Here is a 20,494-nt window from a genome sequence, read left to right on the forward strand (position 1 = left end):
TGCAATCTAGTAATACGAAGGGTTGAAAACCAGTTTACAACGCGATAATAACGCCATTAAGACACATGGACCACCTACTAGTTAGAACTAATAGTATTGGAATTCAGATTTTAATTCTGATTCTAATTCTAAGGTTAACCCTTATGTGACATGTCACTCAGTACCATCATGCCTATGGTGAAAAATGTGGTTTCTATGGTGATATGATTTCCCCACTGTTGTTATTTGTCTCAGAACCTTGTGCCGAAGCCCCCGCAAGGCCCCAGGCCCAGCCGAGAGGCAAATATAGCAAAGGCAGAAAAGAAGGCCACAGAGGTTATCAAGGCTAGAAGGTCTAGGGAGGCTAAGTCAGGGGTGAAAAAATTAAGCCGCCAAGTAGTTGGTATGTTGGCACTGCCTCAAACTCTAACTCAAACAATCAGTTACCGTGAGTATTCATCTCCACTTCCAAAGTACCTGGATTTATTGATAGAATTCTAAAACGATATATGGTGGAAGGATCCACTAATGTCTACGATCCTCTTTCTGTAGGTGTCCTGCCAGCTATCAAGAAGGGCACTAAAGTTACCCTCCAGTCCTCCAGCTCCCCCTCCCTCTCCGATGACAACAAGGAGGCTCTAGGTTAGTTATTTTTACCGTCTTTTGCACCCGCACATTCCCCTTCTTTCTTTTCTCTTATTGTCAGTAATGGTACTTTCATTTTCTCTCCTTTTTCTTTCTTATTTTTCTATACAGTGTTTGGAGACATGTTATGTGTGAAGAATTACTTTAAATCAAATGTCAAACTCATTCTATAGAAGGCCGGGTTTCTGCAGGGTATCACTCCACCCTTGATTGATGAATTAAGGTCACTAATTAGTAAGAAACTCCTCTAACCTGGTTGTCTAGGTCTTAATTGAAAGGAAAAAACTAAAACCCGCAGACACTTAGCCCTCCATGGAATGAGTTTGACACCCCTGTATTAAATACATTTTGATTTGACTAGGGGCCGTCTGCCAGGTCCTGACCACCAGGGTGGGAGACATCCTGAACAGTACCTGCAACGACGATTACAAGGCCAGGCTCATCATCCAGAAAGGTACACTTATAACCTGTTTTGCCCATATCACCAGTAATAACCATGTAATAACTTGTGTAATAACCAGTGTATTACCATTATAGTAAATGTACTAGATACTGCATAGTGTTATACATGGATGTGGCTTTGAACCAGTTCAGAATATGAGTGTGTTTTCTTAGGATTGGATTCCGGTGCCAGGGAAAGGTTCCCTGGCTCTCCGTGTTCCTCTTCACCCAAGGACGAAGAGGAGGTGGTTGTAAGTGGCACGACTGTCTCATACCCTAAACCCTCCACCTCAACCCAGGCAGCATGGGCAGCTCCTGCCCAGACTCTGGACGGTTTTCTGCCCAGACCCCGCCTGGATGAAGAAGAGGTAGTCCCCAGCACCTCCATGAAGGACGACTCTGTGACGACCACCCATGCAGCACGGGCAGCTCCTTCCCAGACCCTGGAAGAAGAGGTGGGGGAGGCTGAGGTCTCCGAGATGAGTGACAGCTCCCTGATGCCCACCAAGAACAGGCAGGACCCCCTGGAGAAGATTCCCTCCCTCCTACCAGGCAAGGAGCACATCTTCCTTTGCAGCACTCCCTGGGCCACCGTCATGAGCCCCCAGACTCTGAAGTTTATTCTCCACGGCATCATGTGCCGTTTGGAGGCCTCAGAGTCCCCCCAGACAAGGAGGGCCAATGAACCCTTCAGGCTGATGAAGGATCTCTTTGTGGAGGTCCAGCATGCCCTGAAGTATGCTGACATCTCTGTCGTCTTTGGCCTGGAGGAGAGCATCCAATTCAGTGGGGAGGATGCGGTGAAGGCCATAGTGAAGACTGCGGCTAAAAGATTGTCCCTGCGTTCGGACTCCAACCGGGCTCAACTGCGTGCCGCACGCTCTGGTAGCAAGGGAGCCATCAGGTGCATGGCGGACACCATTACACAAGTCATAGATGACTATTCCGAGGACTGGAGTTCCGACGGCCATTTTGGAGCCAGGAGGAGCCGTGGTAGTGGGAGGTCACACTCCTCAACCTCCTCAAGGAGTGACGTCACCCTCACCGAGGAGCTCCTGGCTTGGAGGGAAACCCTAGAAGAGGACCTAGAGGAGATGGCTGATGACAGCACTGGTTTGGAAAAGACCAGTGTAAGCTCAGCCATCTCTGAAAAGTCCCAGGTAATTAGCTACCTTTCTGAAAGCACCAAGCCCATCAGCAGCGCTCTCTCCGTAGACCTCGAGGACATCACCTCCAAAAAGGTGAGACGGCCAAGAACCAGTAGATCGTTTAGTTATTTGGGCTGTTTGATTGTGAGGCATCGACTCATGTCTGTTTCTCCCTCTACTAAGAAGAAAGAGGCTATGAAGAAAGAAGTGAGGAAGTCAGGAAAGAAGAAGCGAGGAAATAACAAGAACCAGAAGAAGAGCAAGGTGTCTCCTCTTGGCAATGATAGTAAGTCCTCATTTCTGTCAGTCAACATGTGGATCTGTCTTCAGCACACTATTGTAATGTAAGGATGGGAGACTATGATGAAGTTATCAGGGTCTTATTCATTAGCCACTAAATGGAAGACAGCGGACTAAAACAGGGACAAACTTTCTTGAACTTGCCAATAACAAATGCTTGTTTTTGTTTTCTGTTTCAAAATATTTTGCTACTGTGTACCCTAATGAACACGACCCTGATTTCATGCCTTGTTCTCTGTCACCTGTTCAGGTTCTGTGGCTGCAGATGAGCCTAAGAAAAAACAGGCTCTCCTCCCGCGGATCACAGCCGCCCTGGCAAAACTATTTTGCTTCCCCTGCAAAAAAAATATGCAAAAGTAACTGTGCAGAAGACGAGTTTGGGAAAACCCTGCTGCCACCTCCCCCAACCCACTTTCTAAATAAACTCTCAAAGCCAACAGAAGAGGAAGGGAGACAACCCCCCCTACTCACAACTAATTTTATTACACCACATTTAATTCAATAAACACAACTTGCAGCTATTTTGATCTTCTTCTTCTTGAGTTTTTGTTTTACAGACCCACCTGCATGCTATAGATTCTTAAGGTCAATTTGCTGTCTACTACAGTATCATTGTTATGAGTATGTTCACTGTGCCAGTCATTATAGCCATTATAGGCTATAATAATGCCCTAATCTAATTGCAATTTATCTTTTTATCTTTTTTTTTTTAGAGGGAATAAATCTCTAAAGCACTATAGAGTGCCGTCCCTAGGAGGGGTGCGTCACTTGAGTGGGTTGAGTCACTGATGTGATCTTCCTGTCTGGGTTGGCGCCCCCCCTTGCGTTGTGCCGTGGCGGAGATCTTTGTGGGCTATACTCGGCCTTGTCTCAGGATGGTAAGTTGGTGGTTGAAGATATCCTTCTAGTGGTGTGGGGGCTGTGCTTTGGCAAAGTGGGTGGGGTTATATCCTTCCTGTTTGACCCTGTCCGGGGGTATCATCAGATGGGGCCACAGTGTCTCCTGACCCCTCCTGTCTCAGCCTCCAGTATTTATGCTGCAGTAGTTTATGTGTCAGGGGTCTAGGGTCAGTTTGTTATATCTGGAGTACTTCTCCTGTCTTATCCGGTGTCCTGTGTGAATTTAAGTATGCTCTCTCTAATTCTCTCTTTCTTTCTCTCTCTCGGAGGACCTGAGCCCTAGGACCATGCCTCAGGACTACCTGGCATGATCACTCCTTGCTGTCCCCAGTCCACCTGGCCGTGCTGCTGTTCCAGTTTCAACTGTTCTGCCTGCGGCTATGGAATCCTGACCTGTTCACCGGACGTGCTACCTGTCCCAGACCTATTATTTGACCATGCTGGTCATTTATGAACATTTGAACATCTTGGCCATGTTCTGTTATAATCTTCATCAGAGGTTACTCGGTGACAGTGGTGCTGATACTGCTTCATTTCTCTCTTGTCGAATTAATACAGTGGTCTTCATTTGCATATTTCCGGAAAGCGAATAAGCCCCTCAAATGGAAAAGGAAGGCAACCGAAAAAGAAAATAGCCGAAATAGGTTACAAACCCCGTTATTTTTCTGTAGCCTACAGTTTTACCCACAGAAATAAGAGGACACCTTGTAGCCTCTTCGCTTGCGCGGCCTCCATTGCATATATCGTTATACAATCGTTGCAATGTTTTAAATAGCCTTCTTCTATCACATTGCACTGCAAGACATAGAATTGAACTGACATTTGAATTGGTGACAGATACTGGAGCATCATCTGCAGCGCGAGAGCCTGTTGTACAGGTAGCAGCCATAGGCATTAGCATATTGGCCTGAAATCGTGCTAAGTGCCATCACACAAACCGAAACAAGCAAAAGCCTACGTAATTACATCCTCAGCCAGTTCTTTGTAGCCTATACAACGCAGGTTATTTGTCCTTCAGATGTATTATTTTTTGCTAGTGAAGGCATGCTACAGCCGTTAGAATATTGTAGTCAGAAATGGGTGTCCCTGGGGGCCTCCCGGGTGGCGCAGTGGTTAAGGGCGCTGTACTGCAGCGCCAGCTGTGCCATCAGAGTCCTGGGTTCGCGCCCAGGCTCTGTCGTAACCGGCCGCGACCGGGAGGTCCGTGGGGCGTCTCCGCACGATTGGCCTAGGGTTAGGGAGGGCTTGGTCGGTAGGGGTGTCCTTGTCTCATCGCGCACCAGCGACTCCTGTGGCGGGCTGGGCGCAGTGTACCAAGGTGGCCAGGTGCACTGTGTTTCCTCTGGCGCATTGGTGCGGCTGGCTTCCGGGTTGGATGTGCGCTTAACGCAGCGGGTTGGTTGTGTATCGGAGGACGCATGACTTTCAACATTCTTCTCTCCCGAGCCCGTACGGGAGTTGTAGCGATGAGACAAGATAGTAGCTACTACAACAATTGGATACTACAAAATTGGGGAGAAAAAGAAAAAAAAGATACTGCATTTACTCCAAAAGATGAGAGCGAAAGATCTCAAACATTTTATTATGGAAGAGGCATTATGGCTGACTATAAAAAAAGTGAAGTATTCTGCCTTCAGTGAATGCATTCAGTCTTTTTGGGGACTACTTTTCAAGGAATAAATTACCTTGCATTTCAGGCTAATTATTGTTAATATTATAAACGCTAGAATAGAACAGACTAGAGACATGTACCACCAAGTGAAAGCGCTGGGTAGATTTCACCAGCACAGGGTGTGTTTTTTAAATTTTTTATTTCACCTTTATTTAACCAGGTAGGCTAGTTGAGAACAAGTTCTCATTTGCAACTGCGACCTGGCCAAGATAAAGCATAGCAGTGTGAGCAGACAACATAAAGAATTACACATGGAATAAACAATTAACAGGTCAATAACACAGTAGAAAAAAAGAGAGTCTATATACATTGTGTGCAAAAGGCATGAGGAGGTAGGCGAATAATTACAATTTTGCAGATTAATACTGGAGTGATAAATGATCAGATGGTCATGTACAGGTTGGTGTTGGTGTGCAAAAGAGCAGAAAAGTAAATAAATAAATAAAAACAGTATGGGGATGAGGTAGGTAAAAATGGGTGGGCTATTTACCGATAGACTATGTACAGCTGCAGCGATCGGTTAGCTGCTCAGATAGCAGATGTTTGAAGTTGGTGAGGGAGATAAAAGTCTCCAACTTCAGCGATTTTTGCAATTCGTTCCAGTCACAGGCAGCAGAGAACTGGAACGAAAGGCGGCCCAATGAGGCTTTAGGGATGATCAGTGAGATACACCTGCTGGAGCGCGTGCTACGGGTGGGTGTTGCCATCGTGACCAGTGAACTGAGATAAGGCGGAGCTTTACCTAGCATGGACTTGTAGATGACCTGGAGCCGGTGGGTCTGGCGACGAATATGTAGCGAGGGCCAGCCGACTAGAGCATACAGGTCGCAGTGGTGGGTGGTATAAGGTGCTTTAGGAAGTTTTTGATTTGTTAAAAAAGTTTGAAATATCCAATAAATGTCGTTCCACTTCATGATTGTGTCCCACTTGTTGTTGATTCTTCACAAAAAATACAGTTTTATATCTTTATGTTTGAAGCCTGAAATGTGGCAAAAGGTCGCAAAGTTCAAGGGGGCCGAATACTTTCGCAAGACACTGTATCTGCCCTGCTAGAGCTGCCCCGGTCAACTGTAAGTGCTGTTATTGTGAATTGGAAACGTCTAGGAGCAACAATGGCTCAGTGAAGTGGTAGGCCACACAAGCTCACAGAACGGGACCGCCGAGTGTTGTAGTGAGTCAAAAACAATCTGTCCTCAGCTCAGCTCAGCTGTCCTCAGCTGCAACACTCACTACCGAGTTCTCAACTGCCTCTGGAAGCAACGTCAGCATAATAACTGTAGCTTCATGAAAGGGGTTTCCATGGCCGAGCAGCCGCACACAAGCCTAAGATCACCATGCGAAATGCCAAGCATTGGCTGGAGTGGCGTAAAGCTTGCCGCAATTGGACTCTGTGGAAACGCATTCTCTGGAGTGATGAATCACGCTTCACCAGCTGGCAGTCCGATGGACAAATCTGGATTTGACGGATGCCAGGAGTACGCTACCTGCCACAATGCATAGTGCCAACTAATGTTTGGAGGAGGAATAACGAATTGCCTGGGGCTGTTTTTCATGGTTCGGGATTGGCCCTTTAGTTCCAGTGAAGGGAAACCTTAACGCTACAGCATACAATGAATGACATTCTATACATTCTTTCCTGTTTTAGCATGACAATGCCTCCATGCATAAAGGGAGTTCCAAACAGAAATTGTTTGCTGAGGTTGGCATGGAAGAACTTGACTGGCCTGCACAGAGCCCTGACCTTAACCCCATCGATCAGCTTTGGAATGAATTGGAACACCGACTACGAGCCAGGCTTAATCGCCCAGCATCATTGCCAGACTTCACTAATGCTTTTGTGGCTGAATGGAAGCAAGTAGCAAGTCCCCGCAGCAATGTTCCAACATCTAGTGGAAAGCCTTCCCAGAAGAGTGGAGGCTGTTATAGCACCAAAGGGGGGACCAACTCTATAATAATGCCCATGATTTGTAATGAGATGTTTGACAAGCTTTTGGTCATGAAGTGTAGCATAAGAACACAACACAAGCCATGGCAAAATGTGTAGAATTGCAGGAAACTAGCTTAATTAAACTGTAAAATGCTTTCTTTTCCCCATGGCAAAATGTCTAGAATTGCGAATAGCAGACAAAATTGTTTTAAAACAGCAACATTTTGTTTCTGCTGCCATGGGAGGGCCTCTAAAAATGTTGGTCGGAGAAGGCGCTGTTGGCCACGCCCCCCACATCTATTTCTCCACCTAGTCAGGTGAACAGGGCCTTGCCCTTTATTATGATAAACAAGCCCGGGTAACCATTTCACCAGAGTTGTTGTCTTGGTTGCACTTGTTTTCTTGGATCACTGGTGTCTGGTAATGTACAGGAATGATTCACCTCAGTTCACTCTCTCTGGGAGTATAATGAACGTCACCTCTCTATTGGCCCATTCCAGTGTGTGTGGCAAACTATCCAGACCTGTTCTGTAACCCCAGGAGGTTTCATGTGGTGTTAATATAGAGCTGAATGAACACACAATCAACTGGTGACACAATGTACTGAGGCTATTGTACCAAAGTGGCACAGGTGTAATAGTAATAGGTCAGATGGTTTCTTTTTGACGCCACACTAACTATACTGGTCCCAGATCAGTTTCGATCAGTGCTCCAGAAAAGGGGATCTGGTTGCTTCATCTACTTTGGGAAAGTGAGGCTTAAACCAATCCCATGGACATACCGTGTATTGTTTATGTGTGTATTTTCTGTTAATGCCTAGGCAAATGCAAGGGCATCCGGGGTTATGTTGGTGTACAGTGTTAAATCTGTTTGTAATCCATTTGAGGTTAACGCAGCAGTGCTGGTGATCCTTTTAATCTGTATCTTATTGAATCACAGACCTGATCAGGGTCAGATCGGCCTAGCCCCCCTCCGACAATACACTCACTACCATTGCAGAATAAATTATTAGTCACATCGCATTGCTTTGCAATTCCTTTGGAGGGAGGATGGTGGAAGTGTGTATTTTAAAGCCATGTTCCCATTGGTATTCATGGAAACGTGATTATCAGGAGGGCGCTTATTGCTACACTAGGAATTCAGGAAGCAATTCTTCTTCTAAATGTGGTTGCGTTTAGGGAACTTGGGTAGTCTGAGGGAGCTTCACCGGATGACATGATATTAGCTAATTAGCCCAAATGTGTCTGGTCTTCATTCAAGCTTACATCAAAGCAACTTATTCATTAGATTCATCTCAATTCTAGATAACATCTGCTGTACAGGGCCATGTGTTAACTCGAAATGACACAACGACAAGGTTCCAGTTTAACAAAGTTTACTATTTTTTATTTTATTTTTATTTTATTTCACCTTTAATTAACCAGGTAGGCTAGTTGAGAACAAGTTCTCATTTGCAACTGCGACCTGGCCAAGATAAAGCATAGCAGTGTGAACAGACAACAACACAGAATTACACATGGAGTAAACAATAAACAAGTCAATAACACAGTAGAAAAAATTTAAAAAAGAGTCTATATACATTGTGTGCAAAAGGCATGAGGTGGTAGGCGAATATTACAATTTTGCAGATTAACACTGGAGTGATAAATTATCAGATGGTCATGTGCAGATAGAGATACCGGTGTGCAGAAGAAGAAGAACAGTAAATAACTAAAAACAGTATGGGGATGCGGTAGGTAAATTGGGTGGGCTATTACCGATGGACTATGTACAGCTGCAGCGATCGGTTAGCTGCTCAGATAGCAGATGTTTAAAGTTGGTGAGGGAGATAAAAGTCTCCGACTTCAGCGATTTTTGCAATTCATTCCAGTCACAGGCAGCAGAGAACTGGAAGGAAAGGCGGCCAAATGAGGTGTTGGCTTTAGGGATGATCAGTGAGATACACCTGCTGGAGCGCGTGCTACGGGTGGGTGTTGCCATCGTGACCAGTGAACTGAGATAAGGCGGAATTTTTCCTAGCATGGACTTGTAGATGACCTGGAGCCAGTGGGTCTGGCTATGAACATGTAGCAAGGGCCAGCCGACTAGAGCATACAGGTCGCAGTGGTGGGTGGTACAAGGTGCTTTAGTAACAAAACGGATGGCACTGTGATGAACTGCATCCAGTTTGCTGAGTAGAGTATTGGAAGCTATTTTATAGATGACATCGCCAAAGTCGAGGATCGGTAGGATAGTCAGTTTTACTCGGGTACGTTTGGCGGCGTGAGTGAAGGAGGCTTTGTTGCGGAATAGAAAGCCGACTCTAGATTTGATTTTAGATTGGAGATGTTTGATATGAGTCTGGAAGGAGAGTTTTCAGTCTAGCCAGACACCTAGGTACTTATAGATGTCCACATATTCTAGGTCGGAACCATCCAGGGTGGTGATGCTAGTCGGGCGTGCGGGTGCAGGCAGCGAACGGTTGAAAAGCATGCATTTGGTTTTACTAGCGTTTAAGAGCAGTTGGAGGCCACGGAAGGAGTGTTGTATGGCATTGAAGCTCGTTTGGAGGTTAGATAGCACAGTGTCCAAGGAAGGGCCAGAAGTATACAGAATGGTGTCGTCTGCGTAGAGGTGGATCAGGGAATCGCCCGCAGCAAGAGCAACATCACTGATATATACAGAGAAAGTAGTCGGCCCGAGAATTGAACCCTGTGGTACCCCCATAGAGACTGCCAGAGGACCGGACAACATGCCCTCCGATTTGACACATTGAACTCTGTCTGCAAAGTAGTTGGTGAACCAGGCAAGGCAGTCATTAGAAAAACAGAGGCTACTGAGTCTGCCGATAAGAATATGGTGATTGACCGAGTCGAAAGCCTTGGCCAGGTCGATGAAGACGGCTACACAGTACTGTCTTTTACCGATGGCGGTTATGATATCATTTAGTACCTTGAGCGTGGCTGAGGTGTACCCGTGACCGGCTCGGAAACCAGATTGCACAGCGGAGAAGGTACGGTGGGTTTCGAGATGGTCAGTGATCTGTTTGTTGACTTGGCTTTCGAAGACCTTAGATAGGCAGGGCAGGATGGATATAGGTCTGTAAAAGTTTGGGTCCAGGGTGTCTCCCCCTTTGAAGAGGGGGATGACTGCGGCAGCTTTCGAATCCTTGGGGATCTCAGACGATATGAAAGAGAGGTTGAATAGGCTGGTAATAGGGGTTGCGACAATGGCGGCAGATAGTTTCAGATTGTCAAGCCCAGCTGATTTGTACAGGTCCAGGTTTTGCAGCTCTTTCAGAACATCTGCTATCTGGATTTGGGTAAAGGAGAAGCTGGGGATGCTTGGGCGAGTAGCTGCGGGGGGGAGCTGTTGGCCGCGGTTGGAGTAGCCAGGAGGAAGGCATGGCTAGCTGTTGAGAAATGCTTGTTGAAGTTTTCGATTATCATGGATTTATCGGTGGTGACCGTGTTACCTAGCCTCAGTGCAGGGGCAGCTGGGAGGATGTGCTCTTGTTCTCCATGGACTTTACAGTGTCCCAGAACTTTTTGGAGTTAGAGCTACAGGATGCACATTTCTGCTTGAAAAATCTGGCCTTTGCTTTCCTGACTGATTGCGTGTATTGGTTCCTGACTTCCCTGAACAGTTGCATATCGCGGGGACTATTCGATGCTATTGCAGTCCGCCACAGGATGTTTTTGTGCTGGTCGAGGGCAGTCAGGTCTGGAGTGAACCAAGGGCTATATCTGTTCTTAGTTCTGCATTTTTTGAACGGAGCATGCTTATCTAAGATGGTGAGGAAGTTACTTTTAAAGAATGACCAGGCATCCTCAACTGACGGGATGAGGTCAATATCCTTCCAGGATACCCGGGCCAGGTCGATTAGAAAGGCCTGCTCGCATAAGTGTTTTAGGGAGCGTTTGACAGTGATGAGGGGTGGTCGTTTGACTGCGGACCCGTAGCGGATACAGGCAAGGGCCAGTTGGTCAGGATAACGTCTATGAGGGTGCCCTTGTTTACAGATTTAGGGTTGTATCTGGTGGGTTCCTTGAGGATTTGTGTGAGATTGAGGGCATCTAGCTTAGATTGTAGGACTGCCGGGGTGTTAATAAGCATATCCCAGTTTAGGTCACCTAACAGAACAAACTCTGAAGCTAGATGGGGGGCGATCAATTCACAAATGGTGTCCAGGGCACAGCTGGGAGCTGAGGGGGGTCGGTAGCAGGCGGCAACAGTGAGAGACTTATTTCTGGAGAGAGTAATTTTTAAAGTTAGTAGTTCGAACTGTTTGGGTATGGACCTGGAAAGTATGACATTACTTTGTAGGCTCTCTGCAGTAGACTGCAACTCCTTCTCCTTTGGCATATCATATGAACACCATCAAAGGTCGCCATTACATTCAAGGCAAGGTCCATCAACTACCAGACTTCCTGCGCATGCGCCCTCTTGACTGAGTGATAGCCCCGTAATAACAGAAATATTGGGATACTTAAAACATGAACTTAACAATCTCCCCTTTTCTTTAAAGACAAATAAAACAACAACATAATGAAATGTATGTTCAAGATTATCTCCCCTTTTCTTTAAAGACAAATAAAACAACAACATAATGAAATGTATGTTCAAGATTATTATTATGTATTATTCAAGATCCCCATTACAAATGGGTTGTGTGACAGTTTTAATTTGTATTACTCAAGCTGCCACTTTCCATTACTGAGAGCCTGTAGGAGCACAAAAGCGGATTCTCCTTTTTTAGTCAGACAGTCAGCAAGCTGTTCCTTTGTGGTCGACCACAGAATCCGCTGGATTCTCTGTGCTTGAATTAAGTTCCTTGATGCTGCTAATCTCAAGACGAAGTCTTTTCTCTGTGACAGACTTGGTTGATTTCACAGCATCAACTAATGAGTAGTTGTCAGTGACACAAACTACAGGTAGAATGTGCCGTTTTGTCTCACCAGTGGTAAGCTCTGAGAACAGAGTTGCAAGAAAGATCTCATTGTCAATTCCATCCGCAAGAGAAAGTGTTTCTCCAGCAAGTGTGCTTCGGACAACCCTTCTGATCCTTTTTGACTGCCAACAGATAGGTGAGAATCTTCCTCCTTCACCCATTAACACGATTAGATGTCCACCTTGTGTGCCTCCATCTGTAAGGTTCCCTAGCGAAGCATCACTGAAGACAACTAGTTTCAAAGAGTCATCTTTTCCAACATGCTGAAACTTTAAAGTCACTTGTTGTGATTTCAGGTTTACGAACAACTTTGTTTGTCTCATGAATATCACCACACCATCTTGGCCAATGACTACTCCCGGTCCTTTCCACTCTTGACAGTCAACTCATTTGTAGTACACTCTGTTTCCAGTGTCGTACTTCTCATCGGTGGGTCGAAGCTGTTTCCGCAGAGCCCTGCGAATTCTATCTGAGCACTCTGCTTCAGTGAATGCTTTTCTCGCTGCATGTAGTGCTGAAAGGTGCTGTCCCACCCACGCACTCACACTGGTCCCTTCTAGTGCTGGTGGCTGGTCAACCAGTACTGAGGGAAGATTAGGGTTCTGCCCGAACCCTAGTTGATATGGGCTGTAACCATGCACATTGTGCATTGAGTTTTTTGCCATAAAAGCCCAATCTAGGGCTGTGTTCCAGTCACATCCATTGTCTTGCTTCACTTTCAGCATGATCTCTGTGAGTGTTTGATTGTGTCTCTCCAGAAGTCCATTGCTCCATGGACTGTATGCAGCAGTTGTCTTTACTTCCATGTTGAAGTTCTCTGCCATATCTCTTATTTCATTATTATTGAATTCTCCTCCATTGTCACTGTACAATTTCTGGGACGGGCCATGCACACATATTCAGGAATGAATGAAGTGCTTGATGATTTCACTGTGTTTCTTTGTATTCACAATGCTGCCAGCACTGAAGTGGTCGATTATGTGAAGGTACCACACACTTGGACCTAACTCATGTAGATCTACAGCCACTGTTTCATTGTACATGGAAGCCAGTGGCAAACCAACAGCTGGTCTGGGCTTAGGTTTGCTGTATTGTTGACATGTCTCACAACTGTTAACTATCTGCTGTAGAATGGAAATACTCTCATCATCATTATTCCCTGCACTCCTGAGTGACTTTTGAAGTCTGTCAACTGTAGCATGTCCAAACTGTTTGTGAAGTTGTAACAATACTTTGTGTTTTTCTTTTGTGTTCATGTGCTCCGTGTCAGTCAGAATCTCATTTTTGCATTGACTCTGTGTGATGTCTTTGTCCAAAATGTTTACACAATAGAGGCCTGAGGTAGTAAGTTCAAGAGTCACTGGTTGTTTAAACATCACTGCCTTGTCATTTTTTTAATGTCTAGTACAGCCCCTGCCTTCTTGAGGGAAGCTTTACTTAATAGTAAGGGGATATCTGTAGGGACCACCTCTGTTTCAATGTGACACTTAGTCTGACCAATTTTTGCTGGTATCTTAACTCTCTTGGTAGAATGGACAATTCTCCCATCTCCAAATTTGAAAGCTCTGATGCTTGGTGTGTCAATCATATTTTGTACTTCCTTCATATTCAGTTCACTGACATAGCTATCAAGCCAATTTTCACCACACACTGTCTGTGTGCATGCAGTATCAATCACAGCAGATCCTAAGGATTCAACTATAAAAATCTCAGTATCAGAAGCAGATTCATTTGAAAACAGTGTAATGTTACACTGCTCTCTCTGTGTTTGCATTTTCCTCTGTTAGTTTAACTTGTTCATTTTTACGAGGCCAGTCTTTAACCCAATGGTAAGTGCTTTGACAAATAGCACATTTTGATCTTCTTCTGTATTTGTCCAGTGGATTTGTGTCGAGAAATGGCGCCCTCTTCTGGTTGTCTTGAGAACGTGACTTGTTGGCGCCTTTTCTCTGCTGCTCGGTGTAATATGCTGTGTCACTCACTTGCATTCCATCAGTTATTGGCGCGACAGACGTCTTTTCACCAAATATTATTTTTAGTGCCGACTTCATAGATGCAAAAGTCAGCACAGTACAAGCAGTCAAAGCCAACTGTTTCTCCCTACCATCTAGACAGGCAGTATCTAGCAACTTGAAAGCTAACACTTGTTAGGGTTGCGTCAATCGAATCTGGTATCAGGATAAGTATGACACTGAGTCAACAACTGTATGCTATGTATTTTTTATTAGCTAAGCAATAAGTGGTAAATGCAATTTTCGTATATACGGGCTCTCTGTCACACCTCGCAGGGCAAACAGAGAACTGACTTGTTCCTGACAAAGATATTATAATATACTCTGACAGAAGTAGTTCCTGCTTCCGAGATGGCCTGTCACAGAGTAGAGACTGGGCGTGGTTGAAACTCACTCAGCCTATCCTTGATTGTTGGCGCAGGAGCTGGGCGCAGCCCGCGGACGCTCCAGTTGATAGATGTAACTGTTGCTGTGTAGAATATCTATGCGCTCATACCCTAGATATACCGTTATCTGGTTCCTGTTATTACTAAGTTTGAGTTCTAACAAAAGACAGTCTGTTTAACTGCCTAGGTTCTGTACGTGTCTCCCACAACTCATGATAGCTGCCTACACCTCAAGGCCAGCCACAGCCTTTCCGCTAGTCACACCATATGTTGAAAAATGTGGCTTTTACCATACAGACACCCTCATGATAGGCCAAGCATATTTTCAATCCTCACACACTGCATCCGGGAGAACCATGTCGTACTTGCGCATCCTATTGTACCTCTGTTCGAAATCAATGATGTAGTCCGTCATTGCAACCGAAATATTTCTCGTAACACTGTCAAAGTTTGAATATGCCTCGTAGGCACGGTCTTTCTCTTCTTTAAGAAATACAGAATCCAGTACTCTTATCAAAGTTCCCATACCATCATCCTTGTTCAAATCCTCAACGGCTATTTCCAGTGCTGTATCTCTCGCTCTTCCCTCCAGCGATAATACCACCGCAAGTGACTGCTTTTTCGCATCCAGATTAGTAACGCGTGTCCAGATTCCAAGTTCATTTTTCCAACTTTTGTATGACCTCTTCTCGTCGAAGCGAGGTGTCACATTGTAGTTATTAGCCATCCCCTGCTACCAATGTTAACTCGAAATGACACAACGACAAGGTTCCAGTTTAACAAAGGTTACTATATCGTATGAACACCATCAAAGGTAGCCATTACACAAGGCAAGGTCAACTACCAGACTTCCTGCGCATGCGCACTCTTGACTGAGTTATAGTGCCGTAATAACAGAAATATTGGGATACTTAAAACATGAATTTAACACCATGGACCGATATAATGAATTTCGTCCCGAACCTGCCTGCACGGGCCACTCTGTGCAGGTAGGTGTCAGAATCCTCGGGCATGTCGTAGTTGAAGACTATGTTGACGCACTCAATGTCCATCCCTCGGCCAAACAGGTTGGTGGCCACCAGGATCCGCCTTTGGAAGTCCTTGAACTGCTGGTACCGGGAAAGCCTGGGGGAGGAAGGGGGGCATCCATAGATTTAGAATAAGTAGAACAGGCATTATACATCCTGGCATTATACATCCTGCTTCAGTTTCACTGAAACTGTGACCCACAAACATGTTGTCTGAGAGAAAGTTCACAGCTTCTGCTACATGACTATTATAGAAAATGTGCAAGTAAATGAGATTCTCAATTTGATTGTGCAACTCCTCATTCCTCTCCTCCTTTTGAAAAAAAGTCAATGGATAAAAACTATATGCTACTTATCGTTTTAAATATGTGCATGCTCACAGGCAGAAACTTTGTCTGTGCATAGACTTAGTTCACTTGAATGAGTAAAATTGTATTTAAAAACGTGACTTTCAAATCCATGGACAAAATACATTCAACTCACTCAGATTAAAACTAAAATAAATTACGTTTTAGCATTAAATTCTCTGAAAAGACCTCTGTCCGTACCTGGTTGAACTCGAGCAGGTCGAAGAGCTTGCGGTTCTTCTCGCTATCCTTCAGCTTGCAGTAGTACTGCTGCAGGCCGTGCAGCGTCAGCTTGGTCTCATCGTCCACAAACACCTCCATGGGCTACAGGAGATATTCATTAAGCACCAAACACAGAGAGGGACTACCAGGACTTCCAGTGCTAAACATTTAGCTAATGTGCCCTAATGAATAGAACATGGGGAAAGTGTAACTCTTTAGGGCAGTTTTATAAACCTAGCCACATTAAGTGAAAAAAAGGAGTAAACCACATTCTGTGTTGGTGAATGAAGAACTACAAATGTGATTGTGAACATCAATTACTAGTACTAGAGCTGGATGGAACTTTATTTTTCATTATAGCTTTAATGCCAGGACTGTTCCTCCCGAAAATGTCCAGAGCCCCAGACCCAGGTTAAGAGAGGGTCAACTCTGGCCACTTTGAGACAGACAGTCACGAGCAGGCAAAGCTTAGAGGGGCTAGACTGGAACTTTTTACATTAATATTAAGCCATATCCAAAATCCCTTGAAAAAAAGGGGGCAATCAGTAGTTTCTACATCAATTTTTAGACATTTAAAATTAAAAGAATAACAAATGCCCATGAGCTTAGTTCAACTTTCGTACCCCACCAGAACCCAAAATACAAGCTTGTTCCATTCCAATGCTTGTAAACAAAGTAAACGCAAAAATAAACTATATAGTCTCAAAACATGGTCAAAATGATAATTCTGATATCATTGACGGTCAGTCCTTGCATATAGCTCTACGAATTTCAGAGTGGTTACATTTCTCCAGACCTATCCCTCCAAAACAGGGGCGAGGAAGATGCTTCATTAATGTTTATACTGCCGATTGCCTCTTCAAAGTGCAATTTAGGCAGATGGGTTAATCTCTGTGTGTGTGTGTGTGTGTGTGTGTGTGTTTGTTTGTTTGTTTGTTTGTTTGTTTGTTTGTTTGTTTGTTTGTTTGTTTGTTTGTGTGTGTTTGTGTGTGTGTGTGTGTGTGTGTGTGTGTGTGTGTAAAACTGCAACTTTAAGTTTCAGAACATGTACATAACCACGGGACTACATAAAATGTAAATACTTCCCTACGTTTTGGCTAAATCCTTACTTAAGTCACACCATCTATCACATTCTGTTCCAATATCCACTACTACTCTTAGTAGGACAGTGTATTAGAAGTGCATTCTAAGTGGTATGCTAGTAGGTACATTGGAACACGTTTTCAATTGACCGTTCCTCTGTGACGTTTCAACTTACTCCTTGCTCCCGTCACTCACATCTGGCATCAGCCCCCCTGTCCTACTGTGGTCTGAATTTGCATTTTGTCACACTCGTCCAGGACAAAGTGCTTCACGTTCTTCAGGTTGAGGGTCTTGTTGCGGATGAGGGCCAGGATGCGGCCGGGCGTTCCCACCACAATGTGGGGGCAGTTCTTCGTCAGCGCGTCCTCGTCCTTCTTGATGGACAGGCCCCCGAAGAACACGGCTGCCTTGACAGTAGGCATGTACTTGGAGAAGCGCTCATACTCTTTGCTGATTTGGAAGGCCAGCTCTCGTGTGTGGCACATCACCAGCACAGACACCTGGTAGACAGAGAGAGAGGTAGGGGAGGATGTTTAATACAGAACTCTCTGGACAGCAGAGAAACAAAAAGCACACAAGATTATCCAATAGGATAGAACAGCAGTGTAAACAGCGAGATTAAAAGGAGAACAAATTCAGACTGCAATTGGCCCAGCGTCATTAGGGTTTGGCCGGGGTAGGCCGTCATTGTAAATAAGAATTTATTCTTAACTGACTTGCCTAGTCCAAATAAAGGTTAAATAAAGTTGGCGATTAGACACTTTCTTATGCAAGTATCCCCAGATACACATTAAGCCTATTCCTAAACTACAAAGCACTCAATGGATTCTCCATCGAAAGCTATTTTTAGTACATGAGGATGTAACAGCAATTCAGTTGCTGCTTCCACAATGTCATTATTCAACCATTCACCTGCTTGTACACAGGCTCAATCTGCTGCAGGGTGGCCTGTACAAACACAGCCGTCTTGCCCATACCAGACTTGGCCTGGTACAGGATGTCCATGCCCAGGATGGCCTGTGGGATGCACTCATGTTGGACTGAAAGACAGAAACGTAACTAGGGGAAGTTAGTTAAGAACAAATTCTTATTTACAATGACGGCCTACCAAGAGGCCTCCTGCGGGGATTGGGGCCTGGGATTTAACATTAACAAAATATATATATAGGACAAAACACACATCACTACATAAAGAGAGACCTAAGACAACATAGCAAGGCATCAACACATGACAACACAGCATGGTAGCAGCACAAAACATTGTACAAACATTGGGCACAGACAACAGCACAAAGGGCAAGAAGGTAGACAACACATCACACTGACAGTTGTGGCTGCTTTGTAAGTGTCCATGATTGAGTCTTTGAATGAAGAGATTGAGATAAAACTGTACAGTTTGGGTGTTTGTTGCAGCTCATTCCAGTCACTAGGGCAGATAACTGAAGAGAGGAGCGACCCAGGGATGCGTGCTCTTTGGGGACCTTTAACAGAATGTGACTGGCAGAACAGGTGTTGTATGTGGAGTATGAGGGCTGCAGTAGTTATCTCAGATAGGGGAGGGGGAGAGAGGCCTAAGAGGGTTTTATAAATAAGCATCAACCAGTGGGTCTTGCGACAGGTATACAGAGATGACCAGTTAAAGTATGATGTGATGCTTGAAGGGGCATACATGTATAACTCATAGTCGGAGTCCCAAATGACACACTATATATTGTGGATTACTTTCGACCAGGGCCCAGTCACACACAGCGCTAATTTTGAATAAAGCCCTATGGGCCCAGCTCAATAGTAGTGCACTATGTCAAGGAATAGGGTGCCATTTGACACACACAGAATGGACAAAGTCAAAAACAGTCCTTGGTTGAAGGTGGGAAGTGCATGTGAGGCTCACCTTCAGAGGGATGTTCAAAGACACACTCGACAATGGCGCGGAGCAGCTCTGGTTTGAGCAGGAAGTCTCAGAAGCCGGAGCTGTGGGTGGAGACTAAGAGCCCTTTACCTCCTCCTTGCCCGCAGGTGTGGCGGTCTCCGGGGCAACCTGAGGCTCCTCATCCTCTTCATAGTCCAACAGCTCGTTGTCAACGTCGTTCTCTGCCATTCTAGAGAAGGGGTACTTGCGTTAGTTGAAGCTAGGAAAAACTGGAGACTAGTTTGGGGGTGGGCGCTGCATCAACAATACAGTAAATTCAGAAGGTTAATTGAAATGCCAATTCAATAATCTATGTACAATTCCTCACCATCTGACCTTAGTTATATTACATGAGGATTCCAATTCTTGTAATTTCACTTTCTGAATTGAATCCTTGTGAAACATCACCGTCTAGCACAGGGTTTTCCATATTCGGTCCTTGGAACTCCAAGGGGTGCACATTTCCCCCACAACATTACACAGCTGACTCAGTCAAAGCTTGATGCATATTCAGCTGTGTCGTGCTACAGCACAAACCAAAACGTACACCCCCTGATGTTCTTAGGACCGAGTTTGGGAAACACTCGTCTAATGTTTATTCCTACATAGCATTAACTAGCTGCTAATAATGATAGTAGCAGGCCGCACGCACACCGCTAAAGCTGGACAGTACGCAAGATGGGAAGCGAATACATTTGGCACATAATCATTACAATTTACCTAGCTAAAAACAAGGATTGGAGCAGCGACCACCCTGCAACTGTTAGAGTTGCGTAAATTCGAATCTGGTATCAGGATAAATATAACAATGAGTCACCGATTGTATACTATGTATTTTTTATTAGCTAAGTAATAAATGGCAAATGCAACTTTCGTATATACGGGCACGCTGTAATACCACGCAGGGCAGAACAGAGAACTGACAGGATGTACGTAAACAGTTGTTCTTATACTGTGATGGACATAGTTCCAACCAGCCTGTTGGCCTATCACAGTAGAGGCTGGGCGTGGTTTAAACTTGCTCAGCCTATCGCAGACGCTCAGGCGGGTCCCCGCCTCTTGGCGCTTCTTGGAGTCCTCCCTCTGTCGATTTATAGATTCTTACTGTTCTGGTATCGCAGCCTAGTTATAACAGTTGCTCAGTTCCTGCTATTGTGTTGTTCAGTATTTTTTCCATCTCAGTTAAACCTCGTGATGACCACGCCTCCCTATGCCTGCTTAACCACAACTTTGTAAGATACAGCAAGTCACACCATGTGCTCAATATTGTTACATACAAACACAAGGACAAAGCATCTGCTGGGCTGTTATCTACAGTTTTGCAACATGCAAGTCACACCATGTTATTCAGTTCTTGTCACACACACAAACAGGCAAGTAGCAAGCAGTTGTTTAATCTCATAATGGATGCTCCAGTGCACAAATGCAGATACCTCACACAACCAACATCAGATAATAATTAATCATATGGTAATGGCTATAATGTGAAACACAGAATCCCACACAACTCAGTTTACAGTAGTTAGCCAGTTGCCCGATTCAATCAAGTTGAACAAGGAATCATG

General features: G+C 44.8%; 1 pseudogene; it reads right to left on the reverse strand.

Annotated features, from left to right (window-relative positions):
- Nucleotides 1-16,940: 16,940 nt before the first annotated feature.
- Nucleotides 16,941-19,818, reverse strand: LOC139424574 (ATP-dependent RNA helicase DDX39A-like; annotated as a pseudogene).
- Nucleotides 19,819-20,494: the final 676 nt, after the last annotated feature.

The sequence above is a fragment of the Oncorhynchus clarkii genome, chromosome 13 (genome assembly GCF_045791955.1).
Source record: "Oncorhynchus clarkii lewisi isolate Uvic-CL-2024 chromosome 13, UVic_Ocla_1.0, whole genome shotgun sequence".
Lineage (NCBI taxonomy): Eukaryota > Metazoa > Chordata > Actinopteri > Salmoniformes > Salmonidae > Oncorhynchus > Oncorhynchus clarkii.